The sequence below is a fragment of the Papaver somniferum genome, chromosome 5, assembly GCF_003573695.1.
Source record: "Papaver somniferum cultivar HN1 chromosome 5, ASM357369v1, whole genome shotgun sequence".
Lineage (NCBI taxonomy): Eukaryota > Viridiplantae > Streptophyta > Magnoliopsida > Ranunculales > Papaveraceae > Papaver > Papaver somniferum.
Genome location: NC_039362.1, coordinates 48,934,831 through 48,944,123, shown reverse-complemented (window position 1 = coordinate 48,944,123; position 9,293 = coordinate 48,934,831). Strand labels below are relative to the sequence as shown.

General features: G+C 39.9%; 1 pseudogene; it reads left to right on the top strand.

The window, feature by feature from the left end:
- The first annotated feature begins 334 nt into the window (after positions 1 to 334).
- Positions 335 to 3,505, top strand: LOC113281544 (annotated as a pseudogene).
- The last annotated feature ends 5,788 nt before the right edge of the window (positions 3,506 to 9,293 follow it).

Below are 9,293 nucleotides of genomic sequence, written 5' to 3'. Positions count from 1 at the left end.
GGACGGTACATGTGTCATGAAAAAACAGAACCACAGAATCGTAACCATCCACATAACTGACTGTAGAATCGGTCACGTGACATCCGGTGAATAACTACCTAAAATACTCCTGATTTAGGTAGTTATTTCCTGATCGACAATTCCGCCATTAGAAAATCCTACGTCCCATTAAATATTCATCACTATTCTTTTTCTCGTACAACCATACCGGCACCTCTTTGATTTTCTCACCATAAACTTGCTTACTCAATCAGGTGTAAGTCTACCTTTCTCTCAGTTCTTGTTTCCTTTTCCAAGTGCATAAGGCAATTTAATTTTATTTTATTTTATTTTCATGGCAGCTACTGGAAAGATCAAAATTGGAATCATTGGGTTTGGAAGATTAGTAGCTAGAGTTGCTTTACAAAGGGATGATGTTGAACTTGTTGCTGTTAATGATCCATTTATCACTACTGATTACATGGTAAATAATAACCTCTGTGAATGATTTTTTTTCTTCTTTTCTCGATTTTTCTGCAATTCATTTAAGCTTACTCTTTTTTCATGTAAACTGAAACTGGACTTTTTTTTCTTTTTCTTTTTGTAGACATATATGTTTAAGTATGACAGTGTTCACGGACAATGGAAACACAATGAACTTAAAAGCTAAAGATTCTAAGACTCTCCTATTCGGTGAAAAACCAGTCACCGTTTTCGGTGTTAGGTAACTGTAAACGTTTAATTGATTCGATTTTGTTTAGATGTATTTAGTGTATTTAACGTTTAACTGTAAACGTTTAATTGAAATCTTAATTTAATTCTGTTAAATGTGTTGTTAGGAACCGTGATGAGATCCCATGGGGAGAGACTGGAGCTGAGTATGTTGTTGAATCTACCGGGGTCTTTACTGATAAGGATAAGGCTGCCGCCCATTTGAAGGTATCACTTGTTATTTCTATTGTTTCTTATTCGCTCCGTTCTTTTTTAATAGACCAGTTTTTATAAATAAAAGTTTCAAAAAAATAGGCCAGTTTTTTAATTGGGAAAGTCAAATGTTATTTTAATTTTTTGGGACCATTTTTCTATTAACTTTTTTTGATGGCAAGTGTCATGTGAACCACTTCACTTTATTTCTTTTGCTAACAAGTGTCATGAGGACCATTTCACTTCACTTCTTTGATTGACAAGTGTCATGAGGACCACTTTCAATGATTAGTTCTCTTAATTCTCTTAAATTTGGATGAAAACAAAACTGATCTATTAAAAAAAACGGAGAAATTATTTTTTTATTTGAAAAGGATAATTGCCCAACATGTGCAGCCTTTTCTCTTTCTTGTGTATGGTGGGGATTACTTGGGGGCCTTACTTCTTTGACCGTATTGGCCTGCACTCTGCGCCATCAAAGCCCTGCTGGTTGTTGGATAAACTTAAAATAAGAAATAGTTGTTCAGTTTTGGTGCCTTTTATTTGGATATTAGTGTGTTTGTCTGTATTGGTACATTTGGATTTGTAATTCTTCTTCACTGATATTTGGATGAATTAAATTATCAAAATATGTTGTCTTGATTTCAGGGTGGTGCTAAGAAGGTTGTAATTTCAGCCCCAAGCAAAGATGCGCCAATGTTTGTCATGGGAGTCAATGAGAAAGAATACAAATCAGATATTGACATTGTGTCTAATGCCAGTTCCACCACATTGCCTTGCTCCCTTGGCCAAGGTTATCAATGACAGATTCGGAATTATTGAAGGCCTTATGACTACCGTTCACTCCATCACTGCCACCCAGAAGACTGTTGATGGACCATCCAGCAAGGACTGGAGAGGTGGAAGAGCTGCTTCATTACATCATTCCCAGCAGCACTGGAGCTGCTAAGAGCAACCACAGTCATGGACTCGACCAAATACTAAAAACAAGACCAAAGACCAAAAAAATTTGGTATTTTCAATGCTCAAACACAACGGCAAAAGACTAAAGTTTACTGCGGCGCAAATAGAAATAACGCCTGATATCATGCGTTGATATTAAATCCGTCCGCTGGTTGAGCGCTGATACAATCCACGCTTGACTGGGGCGTCGATTAAATCAAGGTATGCTTGGGCGGACTCAATAACACACGCCCAAGACAGGCGCTACTTCAACATACGCCTAAAAGACATACGGTCACTTATAACAACGCCTGATCCGAAACGCATGTTATATCTACGTCTACACACGCGCGCTCACTACACTTACGCCCACCATTTTTGGTTATAGTCCGTGTCGGTGCCAAAATGTAGTCTCAAACCCTAGAAAACTGGACTATATTTGGGTTTAGTCTCGCTCACTGTGTTTAAATTCACGACCAAATTTGGTTATAGTCTCCAAATTTGGTCGTGACTGTGGTTGCTCTAAGGTTACCTAAGATCCACTATTATATTTTGCTGTTTACCGTTTATGATTTGACTTGTGATGGCTTGATTGTTTTACATTAAGCGGACTTGAAGTTGTTTCTTAAATGATTGGGATCTTTTGCTTTTAAAGTTGGTTTATGCTTTGCTAGCAGGCTGCATCTAACCTTTCATGTATATTTGCACAGGCTGTTGGAAAGGTGCTACCTGCATTAAATGGTAAGTTAACTGGAATGGCTTTCCGTGTTCCTACTGTTGATGTCTCTGTGGTTGATCTCACGGTAAGGCTTGAGAAGAAGGCGACATACGATCAGATTAAGGCTGCTATCAAGTAAGGAAGCATCAAATTCACTGAACAAAATGTGCAGCTCATGTGTGTTTTTCTACTAAGATAGTAACTTTATGGAATGATGTGATTCCTAATTCAATTTTTATTTATATCATGTGCTTAGAGAGGAGTCAGAGGGCAGCCTAAAGGGAATTTTGGGTTACAAGATGATCTTGTTTCCACCGACTTCATAGGTGATTGCAGGTAAATATAAATTGTTTTGTCTTTTTGGCTTATGCTTGTACCATCTGTTATGAAAATCATGAGAATTTTTTTAGAACAGGGCATGTTGCAATTTCTACTGGATGTTATTGTGAAATCCTAGTTCTTGTCTTATATATTAGACTCCCCGAGAAATTTAGATATTTGAAGTCGATACGAGGTGATTTTGTTGCCAGTGTGGTCCATTTTCTCACCAGAATAAGACTTCTTACAGGAATTGACCTTAAGGACCCCAACTGCTGCTTATTTGCATTACCTTGTTCAGTGAACCGGAAATAGGCACCCCCGTCTAGAGGTGGTCCTGATCTTAGATGCAGCTTGTCTGTTGCTTATGTAGTTAACTAGTTATATATATTCTCGATTTTGTTCAGTGGACAGGTCAAGCATCTTTGATGCCAAGGCTGGAATTGCTTTGAACGACAACTTTGTCAAGCTCGTTTCTTGGTACGGCAACGAATGGGGGGTACAGGTAATGTAATAAACCAAAAAAACTACATCATTAACTTCTCGAGTTATTGTTAATTAATTTTTTGTTTTGGCAGCTCACGTGTGATCGACTTGATTGTTCACATGGCGAAGACTATGTAAGTAGGTGTGGGTTTCTGGAGCAGTTGCCGGTTCGGGTTCGGTTTTAGATTACGCAGAGAGGATAATTATGAATAAATAATGTCCTGAGTAACTGAGTTGCTATGTGATGCTTACTTTGGTCTGTTGACTATGCAATTTCTCTTTGTGCCATTTTAGTATCTGTCTAATATTTTTATTAGGATAATATTGTGTTTCTTTGTTTATTAATGGGATTGAACTTTAGTAACGATGGTGCAGTTTTCAGGGGTAGTAGTATCTGGCGATATGCCCTGGGAATATTGTGTTTCTTTGTCTTATATCACAGACAAACCATTATTTTTGGTGTTGCATTATTATATGATGAGACTGCAGAAACTTTCATGTGGTTGTTTGACACTTTCGCCGAAATTATATATGGGAAGAAGTCAAAAAGTATTTTCACCGACCCAGATGCAGCAATGGCTAAAGCATTAGCTTCACAATGGCCAGAACCGTGTCATCGGTTGTGTATTTGGCACATGTTTCAAAATGCTTCCAAACATCTTAGCCATGAGTTTCATAAATTTAATGAATTCACGAAGGATTTCACCAATTATGTATACGATTATGAAGACGAAGTTGAATTTACTGATGCCTGGAAGAAGATGCTCGCAAAATATAATCTCCACAATAATGATTGGTTAGAAAGGATTATTTAGTTTAAGAGAAAAATGGGCATTGGTATATGGGCGAGACACTTTTTGCGCGGAAATGACCACTATTCAACGCAGGTGAAAGTTTGAACACTGTTTTAAAAAAATATATTAGTTACAATTATGATTTGGTGCTATTTTTTGAGCATTTTGAATGAATGGTAGAAGCTCGTCGTTATGATGAATTAAGAATGGACTTTAGAGCAAGTCAAAGTTACCCTGCAATGACACTTCCAGTGAAGATTTTGAAACATGTTGCGGCCATATACACACCGTCCGTGTTTGAATTATTTCAGAAGGAATTATGGCGAGCTCATGATTGTGTTGTGAACATTATTAGTGAAAGGGGGACTGTGAGTAAATATGCAATTACTCCTCATGGAAAAAAAAATATCATCGAACAGTATAAATAGGTTACCTGTTCAAAATTTAGGTACCCAATGCTTTAGTGAGAAGAATAAGTATGGCTAGTAATGATAAAATACCAGCACCAGGACCTCCATATGTTATGCCGGTAATACTTTTGAAGCAAATATTGGTCATTATTTCTGTGAGTGTAATTTTCTAAATGCTAGCACATTAAAAATTAACACTTGATTGGCTATGAATGATATGTGATAGCAATACTATACTGGTGGCTATGTTCCTTTTAGCGGTTATCAACAGCTCCCAAATCTTAGCAGTTATCAATAGCGCCCAAAATTTGGCGGTTACCAACAATGCCCAAACGGACTAGTTGGAGTCTTATAGGTAGTCAACTGATATTTTTCTTTCTAATATTTTTCTTTTAAGTTGAAAAATACATAAATTTGATTTTATAATGTGATGTGTACTCTAGGAACATACACAATTACAAGGTGGGCAACATTTATATAACCCACATCCTCAAGATTACCCATCGCCCCATCAGTTTTTTGGTTAAATAGGCCTTAGATTTGAATTTCTGGGGCAATAAGACAAGGAAAATATGACTCAGGTTCAATTGACCAAGAATTCAAATTTAAAGTTCCAATATCCTTCATCGTCTCCCCTTACTCCGCAGATAACATTCCTTCAGTGCACGAAGAGAATACCTAGACAAGTGCGACACGGAACGATTATGAGTGTTTCTGGAAGAACCTTCGCGACTAACCAGCACATCATAATAAAAGGAGTCACCCTACTTATACAGGGGAAACATGAGACCCGCCTCGAAGGCTCCAACCGTAGTCAACAGATGGAACTCATCAAACTGATACTTAGAGAGGAGTTCGTAAGTGATATCATCATCAGGGGCATAGAAGCGAACCTCAAAGGCTTGAAGCTCATGTTTTTCCTGGAACATCTCAAGATCAATATGCTTGAAAGTGACCTTCTTCTTACCAACTGAAACGCTGCGTATCACGGGGGAAGCCTCTTTCTCGTCTACGGAATCTGACGTGGGACTCAATTCTGAAGCCTTCCGTTTGGAAGGAAGATTTTTAGGCGGATCAGCTTTCAACGTAGTACCCTTGGAGTATTTCCCCTTGAAAGAAACCGTTGGAGGAGGCGGCAAAGAACTCTGCAGGGGCACTGAAGGAGGAGCCATGGAACGAAGGGGCGGAACATCCAATGTTTCACTACGAGGAGGAGGAGCCCGCGTACTCCTAGAATCATCACGGGGAGGAGCCTGCGTACTCCTAGAATCTTCACGAGGACGAGAAGGAGCGCGGTTAACAGCGTACCTAGACCCTCAGAAGGACCCTTCGGCAGATCCCCTTTCTTAGTAGGCAAAGCCTTCGCAACAGAAGAAGATGAAACCCTATGACCACGAGGATCTGATTGCGAAGATTTATAAGAACCTTCCCCAAGTGGAGATCTTTCAGAATCTCTACGCGGAGGGGATCTTGGCGGAATAGACGGCGGGGTCTGGTAAGGAACCCGCGGACGATCAGACATAGCTACGAGGAGACACAAAAACAGTTTAGAGGTGAATACGAGGGGGCCACCAAAGATCAAAAAAACCATAAAATGACAGTTCATCTTAGTCTCTCCCAAAAACCCTAAAACTAGAGAACAATCAATCAATCAAAATACTGGCTTATTCGCTTTGTAAAGAAGAACAGGGTCAAGCATATATGCTTCGACATATGTGTTCTTCATCACAAAACAAACAAGTTACAGCAGCAGAAGATAAACAAGTCGATACAAACAGCGGAAGATGGACAAATCAACATCACAAAAAGTGAAAAAACCCCATACCTATATAGAAGGAATTCACAGCACCACAAAGAAGAAGACAAACACCAACGAACAGACAAGAGCAGAAGAATCGGTAAGAATCAGTAGCGGGGCGTGATCAATGAAAAGGAAAGAGCAGTTAATAGCTAGATAACAAGGAGAAAGAACAAAAATCTCTGGAAAAAAAATTATGAAGACTGACAGGGAGAGAATAAAAGTTATTTCTAGAAAATTTTCACATTCTCTCTCTTATTAATAAGCTTGGGAGTAGAACCGTAACCGTTCCCTCCTTTTAAGAATGCAGTTATTACATGGGTTGGGAAACGTGCCCGAATATTTAGGGGAAGTTATTAGGAGAGAGATGAAGAATATGTAACGTTATTTTTCTTCTAAACTCCCACTAATATCCAAGTCAGAAGAAAAGGGGCAAATTGTGTGTACATATTTAACCATCAGCCACGTGTTTATGAAGAAATACGTGGAAGGCATGCGAACCAAGCCATCAAAACATGATGGGACACGCTTACAACCAAGAAGCATGTCCCATCAGCATCAGATCTTCGTCCAGATAATCCGATGGTAGAAAATTAAGGTGTACCGAAGTATGATGTTACTGCGGAGCACCAAATAGCCCCCAAAGATCTACTTTCTCTTATCCCCAGAAAGAGCCAAGATCAACGGCGAGGAGAAATCTGACTGACACGGATGTGACAAGGGCAGAAGACACTTGTCTGACACGAGCAAACGTCTCAACTACTCGCATTAAACACTCTGAGCAGTGTACGTGTCAATCAACCCATAGGACGAACGAGGAAAACTCTTCGTGATCAAGCATGGAATGCAGGGGGCATTGTAAAGGACGAAGACCTCTGCGTGATGGACACAAAGCACAAGAAGATAAGGTTGCAACGACTTCTCAGACGTAGGACCCACATTTCAACCCTATAAATACCCCTCTCCACTAAGAGAGAAGGGGTCGACCAATCCACAGTCCTTAGAAGAGAGAGAACATAAGAGAGAGAAATAGGAAGAGTAAGTAAATCCCCTGCTTCCGCAGACTAATGTATACTCAAAATTCATTCGTCTTTGTAAACATTCAATACATAGTGAAACACCAACCTCCGTGGATGTAGGTCTTAGTGCCGAACCACGTAAATCTCCATCTTATTTATATTTCAACACTTTTATATTCATTGCATATAACTTATGATTCGTATTTGTGTTCGTATTTGTAGTCTTACTCTTCATACGATCATTTTCCTGATATTATTCGACTAGGCAGTGATGAGCCCGAGGGCTTTGAGTCGATGAACCGATAGTATCATTTATTTTATGCATGTGCCATTTAAGTCAAGAGTTTTTAGTATGTGCGAACATTTTTTGTGAACACGTAAAAGCCCACATGATTTATGTGTTCACAATCTGGCGCTAGAAACAGGGACTTTGTCCCGGTAAAAGATTTATCTTATCCTGTGATTTCACCTTAAACGCGCATTATGGATGTGCTCTATTATTTTTAGCGGCACTTATCTGTTTATTAGCCAATTAATACTAAGGCCTCAGCGTGCTTTCAAAACCTTTTTTATTCTGGGTTTATGGTCTTTATCTTCAGGGACACCATTTCAAAGAAGACAAATCCACGGCTATCTATCACAGATTTGCACGTGCAGCGTATTTTAAACTAAGTAAAAGACTTAATAATCAGATTCACGAGTTTTCGCTACGGATCTGCCTTTTCAAAAGATTTCCTATTTTTTTATCTTCACTGCGGATATAGATCCATGATTGTTTATTAGAGGATTTTTATTGCGAAAACAAGACCATTGAAGTCTTTATGATTTTCTTTTATTAAGGCCCCCGGGCAACTCATTTCTTTCTTAAGGCAAACACTTTTTATTCCACACATTTTTCGGGTACGAATGACACTAACCCGATCCACGTGGATATCTTTGGTTCTCTTTATTTGAAATTCCCCTATGCAGAAAGGACTCAAGATGGAAAAGACACTAGAGGCAGGAAAAACCAAAGCCTTATCAAAGGAAACACCGAGGACTACCCCGGTCATGACCCGAAGTAAGCAGAAAGGAGACAAAGATAAGACAGCTAATCAGAGGCAGGATGCTGCGGAAATCACCTCACCTATGAACACTAACTCCATTGCAGCCGCGACTCTCAAAGCTGCAGCTACGAAGAGCAGCGCGACTGCTGCGACCCTCCAGGCTATAGAAGCTAACAAAACTTTGGTTACAAACCAAGTCCGTCAACAAATAGAAGGGGTGGCAGAATCTATGACACATCAGCCCACACACCAGCTAGCCTTCGGAATGCCGTCAATGAACGGTCAGAATCAAACTATACCAATGGTTTTAGCACCGCGGGTGGAAACTCAACCGAGGGGACCAAACTTGGAGATACCAACAATCGAAGTTGATCCTCTACCACCCTTAATACACACAGTAGATGCAGGGGGCACCATGGATGTAGGGGTACAAGCAGGAACTCCCAATCAGGGGTCTAACCAGTCCCATCGACTGATGGCAGAACTCGAAGAATTTAAGAAGAGCCAGCAGGTCTACGCAGATGTCGTAGCTCTGCTGGACAGAGAGAATCAAGAATTAAAAGATAGGATTGCCCAAAGCACGAAGACCAGCCAACAACTGGACGAAGCAAATTCTAATGCACCAGAGCCTAATCGAGACCGAAGAATCATCCTATCAAACGCCGCTAGGGGAAGCAGTGCATCTGATCCGTATTACGACGCCGAAGACTCAGATTATTATGACAATGAGGAACGAAGAAAGAAACGCTCAACTGAGCACGAGAACGTGGGACATTACCGCGCGATGGAAGAGCTGCGTGATGAGATGATGGCTGATATCAGGAAAAAATCCAGACAAGGCGGAAGAAGGCTAGAAGAG